Here is a 20,210-nt window from a genome sequence, read left to right as displayed (position 1 = left end):
GACGCATCGACTAAATTTTTTGTTTCACTACTACCCAAGTACACACACTATTTCTACTTAACACTCAGTCAAATTTCTTCAAGTGTCCATAATGCAACACAAACAACATTCATTCATTTATCTTCTTCAAATATATGTAGTGGAATAAAATCATCATCATAACACAATTACGCACATTTTATGTGGGAGGGGCAACTCCCTGTCAAGTCTACCCAATAATATATAAATCTGCAAATACTGCAAATACAAGTTTTTACAAAATCATGCAGCCACCCAAAGTCACCTTGCACACTTTTCCCAAGTTGCACGGTAGTCGTACACCAGTCGTTCAACTTGTGCCCGTGCATTGTCGCTGCCACCTTGTTCGCATTGCACTATCCGTCAAAACTGTTCTGCCCCTAGGAACCCCAAGTTGCGGCCTGCCAACTTCACTCGGGCAACGTTCAACATTTTTCCCACAAGGAGGGCACATTGCCCAAATGCAATGTTGTCGTATCTGTCCTACCCGCGTCTTGTCCCGCCCAGAAAACTCAACTTTGCCCGAACTGTCATCTGCCTGAACTACCCAGACTTTTGCACTTCCTTTCGCGCTACAATCTGCCTTGCCTCCCTGACTCACCTCTTGCCTTGCGACTGTGTTAAATCACACTTTGATCCATTTTGTGTTGATAACCAAACTCTGTGATGATGCCTCCACTCCATCACCTCATGTTATACTTATATGCTCTTCCACCGAACGCATTTCTCCAACAAACGTGTCAGTTGGTGCTACCCATTGGTCAGCCTACTCACATGTTGTTTGGTCGACTTGTCCGTCGCACACAACGAGCCCACTCATGAACCGTCGTGTATGTCCACGGGTCGACCTGCCCAACGTTCATCCAACCTAAACAACATGAATTTTCCACAGCTCTTCACCCATGTCGACATCTGGACAGACCTCTTGCCCAACTATTCCAACTCGACTAACTCACCTGCCAGGTGACTCATTCACCTAGGCGCCCAACCCATCAGTCCACCTGAACGCCTTTCCCTCTACACTCAGTTGCTCATCTTGTTGGGCAGGTGCCTGCCCATCATGGCGCTCCCACTACACATGTGCACTTTCCCGTCACCTTTAACCGATCTCTACACCTGAGTTGCCTTTAACTAATGATGGGTCACACATAACCAAATAACTCGCCTCCAAGTCGCATTTAATAGAGCACTCCAATTGAATCATCTTTAATTGAACGCGGGTGCCCATCCCACATCATGGGTGCGTGCGTACTTGAGTTCATTTTTTTACTCTCTTGGGAAATCCAAAATCGAAGTTCTAACATCCTCCCTCACTCTAAATACGGTTTTCATCCTCGACAAATCCATCACCAAGACCAAAATGTTGCAAAGTGTCACCAGCTCCAACATCCAATGTTCATGCTGCCCAACTCTGCTCTCCATCGCAGAAATCTCCACCAAGGCTCATGACTCCATAAACGGGTAAGTCTCCTCTATCCATGTTATTAACCACATCTATCGCAATCCATCATGCTGCTCCATCAGTGGACGGCTTGACCCTTCCAACTTGGCTACATGCTGTAATTGGAACATATATCATGTCAACCCACCATGTATCATCATAAAATGAATCTATGCCATGATACTCCAGCCCAACATAACACATCTCAGTAAAACCTCAACATATGTCTTACATAGCTCGGTGCACAGGATGCCCCCATGGGTTGAACTAGTCGGGTGATTAGTCCAACTATCACGTCCAAATCCACGAGAATCCTCCTCTTCATGCCATTGTCAGTTGTTTCTCTAGCATCCTTTCACATTCATCAACTCGATCAAAAATCCATACCATCTCTATTGAATGCTTTAAGTGATCCATATCCAGGTCCTTGAAGTAGTTACCATCTCATTTGCAATATGTTGTCATCAATGTTATCATCCATGTGCTTCCCATGGTCATGTACCAATCAACCACCTCCATCCAAGAATCATCTCTATGTGTGTTAGGGGGCCTTCCCCAAAGGTCCCTTTTTCTTGGTGGTGCAGTCCTCCTCATCATCAAGGCCCTGCACGCACCCATCTCCAAAGGTCTAGTGCATGACAAGGGCCAGGAAGTTGCTTCCCTAACTCTCATCCACCCATGTATCATATTAATGTTGTGTCCTTAAGTACTCATGCACATCAACAACCTCCACTTGTGTGCATCCAAGCTTCCCAAGATTTTCCTTAGTCAACTAAAAGTCATATATGCCCATATCATGCCTGCAATAGTCCACAATCCCATCTAGATCTCTACCTGCATACTCTCCTCCATATTTTTCCTTATAAGAAGTACTCAAACTTCCTTTTTCATTAACAACCTCATGGTGAAGTCTCCTAGTAGAAGATGCACATGTTGTTTTCTCCATGTTGGGTGTAACTGCCTTTCCACCTCCATTCTTCTTTTCCTTCTTGGCTCTCGCAACAAATTTGATCATCCTCTTCTCATTCGTTACTTGAGTCACACATCCAATTTCCCTTTGTTCTACATAATCATGCTTCACATTTGGTTCCTTCTCATACAAAGTCATCGAAGTGATATCCCAAGCGACTCTTCCTTGTCATCGACACGATCATGGTTTTTCCACCAACTATAATCAAGAGTATGTCACAGTCTACCATCGGTACGGCTTGTGTAGCTACCATGAAATCCTTCCCCAAAACCATAACATGAATATCCTTCTCAATCACCCTCAAATCCAACTTTCCGAACCGTGAACCCACTCCCACTTGTGTGTTCCTAAAACCACTTGTCACAAAATTCATGGTTGAGTTAATAGCTTTGAAAGAACTCAACTCCCTTTCCACTCTAGCTTTCTTCTCCAAAGATGTTGTTGCCTTCGTGCTAAGGAAACTATGTGTAGCCCCCATATCAACCAATGCAGCAAAATTCTTCCTATGTACGGTAACTTGCACATAACTCAACCTCAAGGTATCTCCATCCTCCATAGGTTTTGTCTTGCATCTTATCTCAACAACCTTCTTCAACAATTCCACCTCAGAGTTGTCTTTCAACTTGTGTCTCAACTTGACAATCCTCTTAAGGGATGCAACTTACCCTTTCGGTTCATTTGAGTAATTCAAACCTAGTCTAGCTTCAAGCTTGTCTTCCTTCGGACGCTGCTCAATTACACCTACTCAGCACACATTGACCTCTTCCACTTTGAGTACCCCAACTATCCGCAAGTCATCCTGCATGGCACGGTAATAATCTCCATGTTTGTAAATGTACTCAATCTCAACTTCTTCTATAACAACTGGTTTACAATTAAGAAAGTCCCTGTTGATCTCTTCCTCAAGTCCCTTGACTTTATCCTGCAACTTGGCACTTCTCTCTTAAGTGAACTCGTTCATCTATGAGTTCTTGGCGTCTTTAGTCACCCTGTTGTATCTTCTCATCAATTTCCTCAAGTTCAGAAAACCTTCCATGAAGATTGTTCAAGGCCTTTTGTACATCCATTATTCAATCTTCAATGTGCCCCAAGAGTTCCCACTCTTGCACAAGATATTCATAGTGTTGTTGCCTCTTGTCCTTCCAATAAACTGTCATGCCTTCAAGCTTTTGAACAACCCTTACATATGCCATCTTCCTTCGTATATCTTGGTCCAATCTCACTGCTTTACCCCTACTCAACTTCCTAATATGCACTTGTGGTTCCCTACATCGCACTACAACCAAGTACCAAGTGCTTCAGCTTCAATACCAACTAAAACCCTACCATTGTATTCCTTCCTTCAATCAACAAGATCTGATACCACTTGTCACGCCCCTACCCGGTGGTGTCTTCACATCATACATAAGTGGGCGCGACACTGTTGAACTTTTTTGTTTCACCTTACTCAAATACATAGATTATGCCTACTCAACACTTAGTCAAATTTCTTCAAGTGTTCATAATGCAGCAGAAATAACATTCATTCATTTATCTTCAATTATATGCAACAAAATAAAATCATCATCATAACATAATTACACACATTTTATATTGGAGGGGCAACTCCATATTAAGTCTTCCCAATAATATATTAACATGAAATATACTTTTACAAGTACAAGTTTTTACAAAATTATGCGGCTACCCAAAGTCGGCTTGCACGCTTTTCCCAACTCGCATGGGAGTCATGCACCAGTCGTTCAGATGTGCCCATTACATTGTCGATGCCACCTATTTCACTACACTATTTGCCCGAACTGTTCTACCACCGGGAACCCCAAGTTTCAGCCCGCCAACTTAACTCATGCAACGTTCAACATTCCACCCATAGGGCAGGGGCATTTCCTAGCTGCAGTGCTACCACACCATGCATACCCGCCCCCTGCCACTCCCAGCAAACTCAAGTCTGCCTGAACCGTTGTTCACTCGAACTATCCAAACTTCTACACTTCCTTCTATGCTGCAATCCACCTTGCCTCCCTGACTCAGCCCTTGATTTGTGATTGTGTTAACTCGCACTTTTCTCTATTCTATGTTGATCACTAAACTCTGTGATGATGCCTCCAATCTATCACCTCACGTTATACTTATACGCTCTTTCACCGAACGCATTTACCCAACGGACACGTCATTTGGTGTACTCGTGGGTCAGCCTGCCCACATGTTGTTTAGCTGACATGTTCGTCACACACAACACGCTCACTCATGAACCGTCGTGTCTGTCCACGTGTAAGCTCGCCCAATTTTCGGTTGAACTATGCAACATGAATTTTACACAACTATTCACCCGAGTCGACCTTCCGCACACACCTCTTGCCCAACTAACTCGACTCGTCCGCTTAGTGACTTGTTCACCTCACTACACTAAGTCACTCATATTTTCGAATGGGTGCTCACTCGTCACAGTGTGCCTACTACACATGTGTTCTTTCCCATCGCCTTTATCCAACTGCTACACCTAAGTCACCTTTAACTGATGATGGCTCACACATAACTGAATGTCTCACCTCCAAGTTACCTTTAATCAAATGTGAGTTCCCTTCGCACATCATGGGTGTGCCATTTCGACTCCCTTGGGCACTCCCAACTCAAGGTCCTGACACGACCCATCATTAGGGACATACAATCTTGGGTGGGGAGTCCACCAAAACCTTGGACAAACTAAATTGGAAAAGGCAATTCGTTTACAAAAAATAATCTCACAATATGAATAATTGTGAAAATATACGTAAAATTATAGATTATTTATTATAATCATTTTGGTAATTATAAATTTATGATTTAGATCGAATTTAGTTTAAGTTGATGTTAATTATTATTTTCATCATCATTTTTATTTTTTCTATAAATTATTTATAATTGGTGTTGGTGACCATCTTAGATCCACTACTAGATTCAAAAGAAACTTTAAAGACCTAACTCAAAATTTATGTGGTACCTATTAGTCAAGCTTTATAGTTCTCAAAACCTTATAATTTCGAATGGCTTAATCAAGTGGTCAAACTCCGACAAGTTAACATGTATTCATGGGGTTGGAAGTAGTTTCATAGATTATGTCATATCTAATATCCATGTTTCAAACTAAATTGTAATCTTTGACCTCTTAAATGACCATAAGGCTATATTTGATCATAGAAATTTTACACTAACTCTAAAATTTTTCATGCAAAACATGCTCACTCATGAGAATTTCCAACCACCTACTTTTTGACAAGAGTATAATGATTCTTTGCTTAAAGGATTTAATTAGGCTTTACAACTTTAAACTTATAAGTATAACATTCAAAACTTCTATCATAATTTTACTACAACTCTCTCTACAACCATTAGCAAGTTCTCTACTAAGATGTCATATAAAAGGAATAACATAAATACCAACCCTTGGTACGTTACTAATTGTAAATTTACTAGAAAAGAAATTAGGGACGCTTGATAAGATAAATGCTTACAAAGCGCTTATTAAAAGAAAGAAAAGATACCATATACACAAAAAGAAAGAGTAGTTATTGTACCTCTCTAATGCTAATCCTAAGAGGTTTTGGATGAAAATATTTATTAGAAATACTAAAGAAAATGATTTGATTCCATTGAATGCTTGGAATATTAGCTTTGAAAACATTTATGAATCCCTAACATCATGGACACAATTTTCAATGAGCCTATACAGGATGGCATATTTTCTTTGGGAGACAATGAGTTTGGGATTAAGAAACTTGTGAAAAAGAAAGCTAAGAATATTGAAGGCTACCAAGCTTTAATTTTTAAAATGAGAGAATATATCCTCATCCCTCACATATACAAGTTCTCTAATTTAGTAGTGAAGCAAGGCTTCCTTAAAACTTGGAAGTGTGTGTGTGTGTGTGTGTGTATATATATATATATAATTCTTTTAAATTTACAAAATATTATCTAAAATCTAAAAAGTATCATCCATAATACTACTTTAAAAGCTACACCAAGATTAAGGTGAATGTAAAAGGAGACAACAATATTTAATGTTGAAGAATGTGGGTCTTAAGAAAGTAATAAGGTGTTGATTAATATGTATTGATTTATCTTAATTTATTTTCTTTATAAAAAAAATTACATGCATTTTAGGTTTCAATTTGGAAAACTTCAAATTGAATGAGAAAAGGAATTGAAACGATAGAAAAGTAAACGCCACATAAACCAATTAATATACACTTCATAAATATCCTTTTTGAAAAGATTGCGACACCTTTTCTAAAATATATACTAAAAAAAGGATTTTTATGAGAAAATTGCTCGAGTGATTTTCCCTCATATATGATGAAGAATTTTATATCGTCAAACATTATTTTTTGAAATGATGGAAAGAGATATTGATTTTGTGAAAACTAAATTTAATTGGGTCTGGATTTTAAGGTTCAACCATTTCTATGTTACGAACATCAAGGATGAAAATCACTTTCTCTTAGAGTGCCCAACGTACAACCACATTAGATATCGGTTTCAAATTCTATGTTACGAACATCAAGGATGAAAATCACTTTCTCTTAGAGTGCCCAACGTACAACCACATTAGATATCAGTTTCAAAATCTTTGTTGCAATACTGACCTTCTTAGCCTTTTTCGATGTCAAAATTACAGTGAGCTTGGGAGTCTTCTCTCCGAGCTTTTTGAGCATAGGAATAAAATCTTAAATCAAGCTAAATAATTCGTCTCTTTAGGTTCGATAGACCAAAATTTAATTTCAGTAGACGTTAACCATCATCATCAAAATTAAAATAAGATATATTTATATTATATATTAAAAAAGAAATAATAAATTTTAAAAATAAATTATGTATTAATATAAATAATTATTTTAATTTATTACAAAAAAACCTATATATATGATTTAATGTTTTTTAAAATTTATTATTAAAAAACCTATATATATGATTTAATGTAATTTAAAATAAATAATAATATGTATTAAAAATAAATTTTGTTTCATAATTTCATAGAAGTAATAGCATAAAAGTAATAACGATATTGCTTAAAAATATTTAATAGAAAAGATAAAGGTAAATTATATATATAAGTAATATAATAAATAAACATATATATATATATATATATATATATATATATATATATATATATATGGAAAAAAGTATTTGTAAAATGGGCAGGTAAAAAGCATTCAATTTTTATAATAAAATAGAAATTAAATAAAAATATATTTAATTAAATAATGTGTTATATTATTTTAGGAAATAAATGCATTATATTTTATTGAATGAAATTAAATATAATTATGTAATAAAATTTTAAAATTAAAGGTTATCATTATTAATTAAAAAAATATAAAACAACAATTTCATTTATTTTTAAATTAAAACGTATTATAAATATAAATATTTCATAAGAAAATTAAAATTATTATATTATTATCATATTTCAAATTTTAATTATTATATTATGATATTATTATCATATCTCAAAATCAGGTGAAATCAGAATTTATACTAGTTTATTTAATATTTTTGATAATTATAATTTTATGATTTAAATCTAATTTAGTTGATGTTAAGTATTATTACCACTATTTTCATGATTTTATTTTATTTTTTCGGTAAATTATTTATAATAAAATATGGTGATAATTTTACATCTATCTTTATTCTGAAATTGTTAGATATATTTTAAGATAAATTTAGGTTGATTTTAGTCTAGACTTAGAAGAATTTTTTAAGAGTTAAGAGAAATTTGTAAGAATTAATAGAAATTAATTTGATATCAAATTAATTTCTATAGTTTTTAAGTTAAGAACTTAAAATTTTTAAAGGTATAATTAAAAAGCCAAATTCCACATTAAAATGACTTGTATTCATAAACTTGAAAATAGTGTTTTATAACTAAGGGTTAAACTTTGACCTTTTAAATTTCCATAAGCCTAACTCTCAACATAAACCTTTTAACTTTAAAACTGTTAAACTTTGACCTTTTAAATTAGGATAATCCTAACTCTCGTCAGAAACCTTTAACTTAAACTTTGCATGAGAACTGCTGGAATCAAGGCCACCTTCTTTTTGACAAGAATTTGACCTTTAAGACCGTGATCTTGTATTTGTATATGCGCTTCTTAAAAAAATTGTCGACTCCTTCCGTGACGAAGTATTCGAATCAATCAGCAATGGCGCCCAGCAGCGGAGGGCCGTAACTTCCAGGGATCTCCTTCAGAGGAACCACTGTTGGGACCATACTTTCCAACACCATCAGTAAAGTTGTTGTCGATATTGCGCCGTGGAGGTGGCGACGGGCGTGCCTTTAACATAAACAAACGATGGTTAAAGGAAAGCACAATCTCATTCCCAAATAAACAAAACAGGCCACTTTCAAATAAATATGAGCCTGACAAAATTTAACAGAAATACAAACATAATCTAAACGTTTTGCAAAATCGAAAAGTGACATTTATACAGGAAAAATGGACATTTATTGCCTCGATATCCACCCACGAATGGGGTCCAATACTGACCAAACTTTGCCACGGCCTAATAATTCCGAGGTCGATTGTGACCATGTATGTACAAATGTACAGTGCTCAGGCCTCAGCGCGCATTATACAGCGACTGTCTGGCGATTTTAATGCCTCACGTACAGCATCTATATGTAATCGTTTTGTATTTTCTGTCGGGTGCTCAGGCCTCAGCGCGCATTATACAGCGACTGTCTGGCGATTTTAATGCCTCACGTACAGCATCTATACGTTTTACATTTTCTGTGGGGTCGAATTTGATAGAGCAAATTGCTCGTGATTTGTCTGATAGGGCGTTATGTTAAGGCACTATGTAGTGTAAAGGTTATTGGGTGATTTTGATAGCTTAGATGCCAGTGAGATTGGGTGCTATCTGGGGTTGTCATCTAGGATGATTTTAGTGGCTTAGATGCCCTTAGGTCTAAGTGCAATCCAAAGTGATTTTGACTACTTAGATGCCCCTCGATGAGTTGGAGTGGTTTTGATGGCTTATACACCCCATTCAAACTACATGTTAAGCATACCAATCATCTCAAAACTCACATAACTTAACACACATAAACTTATTTTAAAAGTAAATAAAAAAAAAATAAAATTATAATATGAATAATCTTGAGCAAGACTATACGAAAAGTAAGAAATGGGAAGATTATAAAATATCTAATTTATTTGGCCTAAAACATTCAATGGATTTATTATATGGATTTATTATATGGGGCTTAAAGTTAAAAATAAAATTTCCCATGTTAATATCAAAGAGGAAAAGAAAGAAATGTGATGATTATGAAATATCTAATTTATTTGGTCTAAAACATTCAATGGATTTATTATATGGGGCTTAAAGTTAAAAATAAAATTTCCCAGGTTAATATCAAAGAGGAAAAGAAGAGTTGAGTTATAATAAATATTTCAATTTTTATAAAATATATTATTATTATATATATATAATAAATATATGAAAGAGGAAAAAAATAATTGAGTTGTGATAAGTATTTCCATTTTTATAAAATATATTATTATTATAATAAATATAATATTTAAATTAGAGGAATTGACGTGCTATAAGTATTTCAATTTTATAAAATATTATATATATATATATATATATTATGTGTAAAATATATATTATTATAATAAATATAATATTTAGAGAATTAGAAATTAAATAAAAATAATTGAATTAAATAATATATTACATTATTATATTTTAATGATTGAAATAAAATATAATTATATGATAAAAAAATTTAAAATTAAATTTTATAAATAGGACGTGCTAGTAATATAAATATTATATAATAAATTTTAAAATATTTTAATTATTGTATGTCTTAAATTAGGTGAAATCTATATTTATGTTATATTTTTATTATAAAATGTATTTTTGGAAAAGTGATGTGCTTTTGAATTTAGTTTGTCCAAGTTTTTTAGTGGTCACTCTACCCATCATCATGGACATAGAATTTTGGGTGGAGTGTCCACCCAAAACCTTGAACAAACTAAACTGGAAAAAACAATTCGCTTACAAAAATTCATCTCACTATATATATATATATATATAATTTTGAAAATCTAAATAAAATTATAGATTATTTATTATAATATTTTTGGTAATTATAATTTTATGATTTAGATCGAATTTAGTTTAAGTTCGTGTTAACTATAATTTTCATTATCTTTTTTTTTTTTCTATAAATTATTTATAATTGGTGATGGTGATCATCTTAGATCCAAAATAGATTCAAAATAAACTTTAAAGACATAAAGAAAAATTTATTTGGTAAGATTAGTAGCTTTGTAGTTCTCAAGACCTTATCATTTCCAATGGCTTAATCAAATGGTCAAACTCCAACCAGATGACTTGTATTGGTGGCTTTAAAGTAGTTAGTAGATTATTTGATACCTAATATCCTTGTTTCAAACTAAATTGTAAACTTTGACCTCTTAAATGACCATGAGACTATCTGTGATCCAGACCTTCAACATTAACTCTAAACTTTGTCATGCAAAACATGCTCACTCATGAGAATTGGGAGCCACCTACTTTTCGACAAGAGTAAAAAGATTCTCTTCTTAAAGGATTTAAATAAAGATTTACACCTCATAAATTATAAGTATAACATTGAAAACCTATGTCAAAATTTTAGGAAAACTCTCTTTGTTACCATTAGCAAGTTCTCTATGAAAGAGTCATATAAAAAGAATAGCATAACTACGAACCCTTGGTATGATAATGATTGTAAAATAGATAGAAAAACCATTAGGGGTGGGTGATAAAATAAATGTACACAAAGTTCTTATTAAAAGAAAGAAAATATACCATATGAGTAGAAAACAAAAGTAGTTATTGTACCTCTCTATGTTTGATCCTAAGACGTTTTTGGATGAAAATTCTTATTAGAAAGACTAATGAAAATGATTTGATTCCCTTAAATAATCTACATATTTATTTTAAAAGTTGTATGAATCTCTCACACCATAGACACCATTTTCAGTACCCCTATAGAGGATGACATATTTTCTATGAGAGAGAATGAATTTGGAATTAAGTAACATGCTAATGACAACAATACAAATATTGAAAGTTACCAAATTATAATTTTTAAAATGAAAAAATATATCCTCATCCCTCACAAATATAAGCTCTTTAATTTAACAATAAAACAAATCTTCTTTAAAACTGCGATATATATATATATATATATATATATATATATATCTCTAAAATCTAAAAATATCATTCATAATACTTTACAATAAAATTAAAGTGAATGCACGCGAATATTAAGAAAATAATAAAAGATTTAATATGCAGTGGTCAATTTTAATTTACAAATCTTCTTTAAAACTGGGATATATATAAGTTATAAAATATTACTTTCCAATAAAATTAAAGTGAATGCACGCGAATATTAAGAAAGTAATAAAAGATTTAATATGCAGTGGTCAATTTTAATTTATCTTTTGTACATTTATTTGTGAACTTCACCCTTTTTTCAAATTTATCAATTGAAAAAAAAAAGAATGAAACATTTTATTAAAGAAATTTATACCTCGTTTTTCTTACTTTCTTAGTGTCCAATATTAATAGTTTCTGTTTCTTTCTCCTCTTGTATGTTCCTCATTAAATTCGTCTTAATGCATCCAATAAATTATATATCATTTTATATAGGGTAACACTATACTGATTTTAATGCGTAAATAATGATAAAGGAATTACACCCCAGCAAAACATAAGTCTTAAAGTCATTCAACTGGATAATTTGCTTTATTTAATTATTGGAAGCAACGAAATATGTGATTTTTCTTGGTATTTTTTTTCCAATTAATTTTTAATTGATTAATTTATTTTATTATCATTGAAATAAATGTATCTCGTTTTTTTTGTTATGCTATTATTTTTTTCAATTAATTTTTAATCGATCAATTTATAGTATTATCATTGAAATAAATGTATCTCGTTTTTTTGTTATGTTATTATTGAAAATAATACAATTACTTGATTTTTTTTTAAAATATTTTTAATATATAAACACTAACACCAAGGCACTTTATTGTTTTGATTATTTAGTTATTAAAATCAATGTAATTTTTTGCTTGTTATGAATCATTTTGATTGGGAGTTATTTTAAGTACGATTTTTTAGAAGTTTTTTTGGATTTTTCTGGTCTGGTTTCTCTAAAATCTTATAAAAATTCATTGAAATCACAAGTTTGATGGGAAACCCCTGCACAATAGAAGTTTGCTGGGGTTTTTCAGGGTGTTGAATCCACATATATAGTCAAAAAACTAGTTTAAATAAAACAAATTAAGATTTCACCTCAAATTTTTCCCTACTGAATTTATGTATAATAATAGTAAACTCCAAAAAATCTCATTAAAAAGACAACTCCTTTTAATTGTATCATCACTTAAATCAATGAACAATACTATTTTGTGTTACATCATTACTAAAATAAATGAACCTACTTAAAATTTAAAGTATATGTGTTATACCTTATGAAAATCAATGCAATTACTTGATTACTCTGAATCATTTTTTACTTTCCATTGAAATCAATACACTTATTCTTTTGGGTCATTGTTGAAATCATTACCACTACTTGTTTGTTTGGATTATTACACTATATCATCACTAAGAACAATACATCTTAATTAAAATCACTTTAAAAATAAACATATTTTCCATGGTTAAAGATGAACACATACATTGCATCTTAAAAATCAAAGAAATGAATTAATATATTATTTTATTTTTGATATGGGAAATCATGATAACATGAATATCAGTGGAATTATTCTCTAAGCTTTATTGTGTTGTATCTAGATTGTTAGACTTTTATTATTTTGTACTTCTTAATAAAGATGGTTATATATACATTATAACATGTAAAGCCATGAATTATATTATAATATCTATATAATTCATAATATTTATATATTTCATTCCTTTTGTTTGAGTTGGCTATATACTTTATATATCTTTTGAAATATTCATCTTAAGATGGCTCATTCTAATGGCATGGCCCACGAAATTATTCCAATACTATGAATCAACCTTAATTTATTCCACTTTATTAATTTAAAATGGATTAGGTCACTTTTCAACAGGGTGGATCTACGTTAATACTGGACGTTTCAAAGTTTCTTGAAGTGTGAATTCACAAATTTGATGTGAATGGTGTAGTGGTATTGATAAAATAATCTTACGACCATTGGTTTACTTTGATTCTCGTTGGGTGATGAGAAGGCTACAATGTTAGATATAATTATTTCCGGTATACATATAGTTTGTATGTGCGTTGGATGAAAGAGTTTGGTGTGCACGAAAGAACTAAATTTTTTTAGTGTGATTATTATGGGCGTACTAAAATCCTTTTGGAGATCTCTCCATAAAACTTTGTTCTCTATTTATATTTTAATTCTCAATCAATTCAACACATATGATTTCGAGAACGCAACTCTATATGTTGTGTGTTTTATTTGTATGGTTCTTGATTAATTGCAAGGATAAATAATATAATTTTCCCCTCCCACCATTAGAGTGGTACCAGAGCCAGAAGAGTCGAGAATATCAAAGCTGGGTAAAAGGTTTAGAGGGGAAAAGTATCTAAGTTTTTGGTTCGTCCAATTGCCCATTGTTGTTAAAGTGAGCCCTAAGTCACTTTTGATTTGCAAATCTACCCAATCAAAGTTGCGACACTACTACACCAAGGGCATTTTTGGGACATTTTTTTAAGACAAGCAAAATCTTTTGTCTCAAAAACTCATTTTTTATTTTAGTTATTTTACATTAAAAATTAATATCAATTGATTTGTCTTAAATATAAACTTTAAGACAAAAATAGGATGAGACAAAAATATTTTAAGACAAAACTTTATATTTAAGACAAAAATAGTTTAAGACAAAAATATTTTAAGACAAAAGTAATTTGAGACAAAAATAGCTTAAGACAAAACTTTATATTTAAGACAAAAATAGTTTAAAACAAAAATATTTTAAGACAAAAGTGGTTTGAGACAAAAATCTTTATATTTAAGACAAAAATAGTTTAAGACAAAAATATTTTAAGACAAAAGTAGTTTGAGACAAAAATATTTTAAGACAAAACTTTATATTTAAGGAAAAAATAATTTAAGACGAAAATATTTTGAGACAAAACTTTATATTTAAGACAAAAGTAGTTTGAGACAAAAATTTAAAGACAAAACTTTATATTTAAGACAAAAATAATTTAAGACAAAAACAATTTAAGACAAAATAATTTTAAGACAAAACTTTATATTTAAGACAAAAGCATTTTGAGACAAAAATATTTTAAGACAAAACTTTATATTTAATACAATGACCACTTTAGATCAAACCTATGTTTAATACGATATTTCACTTCGAATGAAAATGGAGGGCAGTGCTGAGTTTCAGGGTGATCTGCGTGCGCGTTCTGAATTGAAGCTCCCGCGCCCCTGCTTCCTCGGCCCCTGCGGCCCTCCACAGGCCCCCTGCCTGGCAGCCCTTGCTACTGGGCTCTCAATCCTTCCCGGCATCCCCGCAATCGGGCTCTGCCTCCCTCCTCCGGCCAGTGCTGCTGCTGGCACAGTGTCCGTGTCTGGGTTTTGCGATCGCAGAGGAGCGTAGCTGCCGCCATGAGTGCGCCTGGGGGTGGGGAGCCTTCTCCCACCCCACCAATCTCTTTAGAAGAAGCATTCAAAAGATTGCTCTTGCGGAAAGGGAAGAAACATTTGATTCCAGAAGTCCCGAAATTCATCAAAAAATTGGAGGAAATTCCTGAGATCTCCTTGCCAGAAGACCAACTGATAAAAATCGCCCTAGCCCTGGCTGACAGAGGGTTGGTAGGGCAATTTATGGGACGCTGACCCTCTACAAAAACAACAAATGACTGGATCCAACGCAACTGGACGCCCCAGCTGGAAAACAATGTGATCTGCTATGTTGTCGGAAGAGGGTATTTCATTTTCCAGTTCACCTCAAAAGAAGATCGAGATTTGGTTTTCAGAAACAGTCCGTATTTTATGGGAAATCAGGGTTTGTATCTTAATAAGTGGACCCCAAACTTCGATCCCTCAATCGATACCCCTAAAGAGGTCCCGATCTGGGTGCGGCTTCCCAATCTTCCGATCCATTGTTGGAGCTATCACACCTTGCAGAAGATTGGAAATGGCCTAGGTCGTTTCATTGACAAAGCAGATAACAAGGGCTAATATACCTGTGCAAGAATATGTGTGGAAGTCGATCTAGAAGCTGGACTGCCCGAAGCGGTAAAACTTACAGTCGAAGAATGGCATCACTATCAAAAATTGGATTATGAGAAACTGCCTTTCAAATGTAGAACCTGTAACGAACGTGGACACTTCCAACGAAATTGCCCAAAGCTCCAACCGGGGACAAAGTGGACGAAGAAGGATAGAAAGAAATCAAAAAGGGCAAGGCAGTCCCAAAACCAACTGAGAAGAAAAATTCAGGGCCATTGGTGAAGCCCCGGCCTAAACCAAAAGCCAAAGAAGTTCCAAAAGAGGGTTCTTCCTCTGGGGTAAAGACAGATGCCATTGGAACCCAAGAGGAACCAGAAGACCCGTCGAAGAAAGTGAAAGAAGCAAAGGCAAAGTCAACTCTTCCTCCATCAGAGGATGAACAAGGGGAAAAAGAAGAAAAAGAGGAGCGCATAAGTCTAGGCTCTGATTCTGAAGGAGATTTAGAAGATGGAGTCTCAGATTCAGACAGCTCGCAAGTCACTCCTATCAAGTCAGCCAGGGGTCAAAAGTCCAAGAAGAAACAGAGAGAGGAACAAACTCTCAAAGGAATGATGAATACCAGATCTAGGTGCAAGCATGGTCAGGCTCCAAAAGGAGCCACAACCTTCCAAGCCAGTAAATAATGAAATACGTCTCTTGGAATTGTAGAGGGTTAGGTAGCAGGTTGAAAGAAGAAGCTTTGAAAGACATTGTAAGGATGTACTCGCCTGAAATCCTTCTCATCCAGGAGACAAAACTGGAGGACCTTCTACTCCTCCAAGCAAGCAAAGCATTCTGGCATAAAGGCCAAGGGAGAGCAGTTAGCGCTAGAGGCGCCTCTGGAGGGATTGCCTCCTTTTGGGACAGTTCCAAATATGATATGATTCACGAAGAATTTTGCGCCCATTGGCTACTCACTAAGCTCCTCCATAAAGAATATGGCCACTAAGTAAGTATGTTCAATCTTTATGCTCCAGTCTTACCATCTGAGAAAAAAATTTGTTGGGACTCGCTCCAGTCCTATCTTTTCTTGCACAACCCAGAAAATATTATTATTGCAGGTGATCTGAATGTTACGCTAGCTGCAGAAGAGAAAAAGGGGGGCTCGCTGGTCAGGGACCCAGCTAGAGAATGGGTTGAAGACCTCATTTTAGATTGGGAATTGGAGGATATCAAGCCCACATCTGGGAAATTCACTTGGTCAAACAAAAGGATAGGCCCCGACCACATTGCTGCTTGTCTGGACAGATTTCTAGTCCAATCCTCCTTCTTGACTTGTGGTCTAATGGCCACCTCTAAAATTTTGCCGAACTACACCTCTGACCATAAACCCATTCTGCTTGAGCTCTCCTTGGATGGAAATCTTGGCCCCATTCCCTTTAGATTCAGTTCTCTATGGATTCATCAAGAAGGATTCTAGGAGGTGGTCTCCGAGGCCTGGAACCGGCAAGTTCAAGGATCCCCTTTCTTTGTGTGGGAAGAAAAAATGAGGAGACTTAAAAGGGAGCTCAAGGAGTGGGCTAAAAGGTTGAAAACGCCCACCGCCAAAAGAAAGGAGATGCATGACAATTTAGCAGGCCATCAATTAACAATGGAGAATTCCGATGTAACTCAAATCCTTCTTCAAAAAGAAGTAGAGCTGCAAAAAGATCTCCACAGAGCAAGTAGGGATGAAGAAGAGTTCTGGAGATAGAAGTCCAGAAATATTTGGTTACAGGCCGGAGACAAAAATACAAGCTACTTCCATAAGCAAGTTGAAGCACGCAAGCACTTCAAAACAGTAAATGAAATTCACTATCAAAACACTGTGGTTAAAGATTCTGAAGGAATAAAGCGAGAAGCCCACTCCTTCAAAGATCTTTACTCTGCCCTGGAAGACCCTCCTATTGATTCTCAAGCCTATCCGATTGATCTTATTCCTCATTGTGTTCAAGATTCTGACAATATTATGCTGACTGCTCCGATCAGTATGAATGAGATTAAAGAATTTTTGGATTGCATGGATCCAGATAAAGCCTTGGTCCCTGATGGTTTCACTGCAAGGTTCTACCTGACTTACTGGCCTACGATTAAAAAATACCTTCTGAGAATGATCCGTAAATCTTAGACCTGCACCAAGATTGGAGGTAGTACCAACTCGGCCTTCCTTGCCTTGATTCCGAAAGACAAAGGCGCCACCGATTTCAGTAGATTCAGGCCCATCTATTTGTGTAATACAAGTTATAAGCTGGTTACAAAAATAATAGCCAACCATATTAAGAAAATTCTGCCGATCATCATCCTTGAAAACCAAGGAGGATTCATAAAAGGGAGAAAGATTCTTGACAATATTGTGCTGGTGTAAGAAGCAATTCATTCAAGCTATCATCGAAAAGAGAAAGGCATGGTGATTAAGCTAGATTTGACAAATGCCTTTGACAGGGTGAGACATGATTTCCTGTTTTCTGTGATGGAGAAATTTGGCTTCTCAAAAGTTCTCATAACTTGGGTGAAAGCCTACATTGCCTCCCCTTGGATAGCGCCTCTGGTTAATGGTCATTCAACGGAATTTTTCCAGGCCTCGAGGGGGCTAAGACAAGGTTGCCCTTTGTCCCTGCTTCTTTACGCCATTCAAGCTTCGGTGCTCAGCTTCCAGCTAGACTACTATCAACAGATCCAAACTCTGCCAGGCCTGAGAATGGCTCACAATGTTAAAGACATAAATCATGCCCAGTTTGCTGATGATACATTATTGCTTGGAGGAGCTAGCATAAATTCTGCTAGAACCTTCAAGAAGGAGCTGGACATTTATAGGGAGGTTTCGGGCAGCAAGATTAACTATCTAAAAAGCACGATCTATGGTTGGAATTGCTCGATCAAAGATTTGACAGACATAGCAAGGCTATTAGAAATGGAAAGAACCCTGACCTGGGAGTCATTTAAGTATCTTGGGATCCCAATCTTCAAATCAAATCCTAAGGTAGCTCACTGGATGCCCCTGCTAGACAAGCTAAAACTCAGAATACAAGCTTGGGGAGCCTCATGGTTGAATAATGTTGGGAAGGTAATCCTTATGAAATCTGTTCTCATAAGTCTCCCAATTTATCAAAACTCCATTCTACTAGCCCTTAAAACCTTTATTAGTAAAGTGGATGGTATCCTGAGAAGATTTCTGTGGGAGGGAGGGAAAAATAATGAAATAAGGCTCCATTTAGTTAATTGGGACACTATTAAGAAGCCATTCTTGGAAGGAGGTCTCCAAATGCGGGATCTGGCAGCCCAAAATCTTGCTCTGGGCTCCAAGCTCCTTTGGAACATTGTTTCTGGGAATCCTAGTTGGAGCAAGAGAGTTCTGTGGAAAAAATATTTTCATGGGCAGCGTTTGAGGTGCTTGGACCAGCCTCCTAGAATTTCCAAAGGATCACCAGTTTTCAAACTCTGTCTCACAGCTTTGAAACTTTTCAGTCATAAGCTTTATTGGATCCCAGGTAATGGGAAAAAAATAAAAATTTGGGAAGATTCGATTCTTGGAGATCAGCCCTTGAATTAGATGGCAGAACTGGAAAATATCAGAGCTTGGCTTCAGGCCAGCAATCTGGAAACCCTTTGGGACATCTCCAATTGGACAAATGATGCAGAAAGTCTATGGGATGGTTGGAATTTTGGGGAGGTCCCTCATTGGCTGGATGGTGAAGCCAATTTATTGTTGGATTTGCTCCAAGGAAAATCTCCCTTAAAGGCCTCTTCTAAGGACAAAACAGGGTGGGGTTCTCTTTCAGGCTCTTACTCAGTAGCATAAGGTTACAAAATTATGATGGTTGTCCCTAGCGTCCCCCCATAGCCAACTCAATGGAAATTTATTTGGTCTTTTCCTGCTCTCCCAAAAATTGACTTCTTTTATTGGACTCTGGTGCATAAAATTATCCTCACTAGAGATAACCTGAGGAAGCGTGGAATGGAAGGTCCCTCCAGGTGCCCTCTTTGTGCATCGGATGAAGAAACAGCTAACCACCTGTTCTTATTGTGCCCCTTTGCTCAAGAAGTTTGGAAGGGTGTCCTGATGTTAGGACCTGACAAAATAGAGCTTCCAGGAAATATTCAGGACCTGCTAAGAAACTGGGCCAAGTTATCCCCGTTCTGTCTCTCCAAAAAAAAAATTCTCAAGACTGGCTCGATGCGGATCCCCAAATTCACATGTTGGAAACCGTGGTTGGAGAGGAACAACAGAATATTTAGGGAGGAGAGTTGTAACCCAGTCAAAATTATCACTAAGATCAAAGCTCTGTTGGGGGAGGCCTTAGAAACCAAACCCACCATAAGAAATGGCATGATTCTGGACAGCGAGGAAGATCAATGGTTAAAAGAGCTTGTTCCAAATCATCAGAATAGATCCATTCCTCCTACTAAAGCCCCTTCTCATTGGGAAATTCGTCTGGAAGAATAGGAATTCATCAAATGGAGATCTACTTTGGATGATCACTGCCTATTCTTCGATGGGGCCTCTAAAGGTAACCCAGGAAAG

This window comes from Pinus tabuliformis, chromosome 3_1 (genome assembly GCF_031772625.1).
Source record: "Pinus tabuliformis cultivar Carrire ecotype Pingquan chromosome 3_1, CPIR1, whole genome shotgun sequence".
In the NCBI taxonomy this organism is placed as follows: Eukaryota; Viridiplantae; Streptophyta; class Pinopsida; order Pinales; family Pinaceae; genus Pinus; species Pinus tabuliformis.
This window is presented reverse-complemented; position numbering follows the sequence as displayed.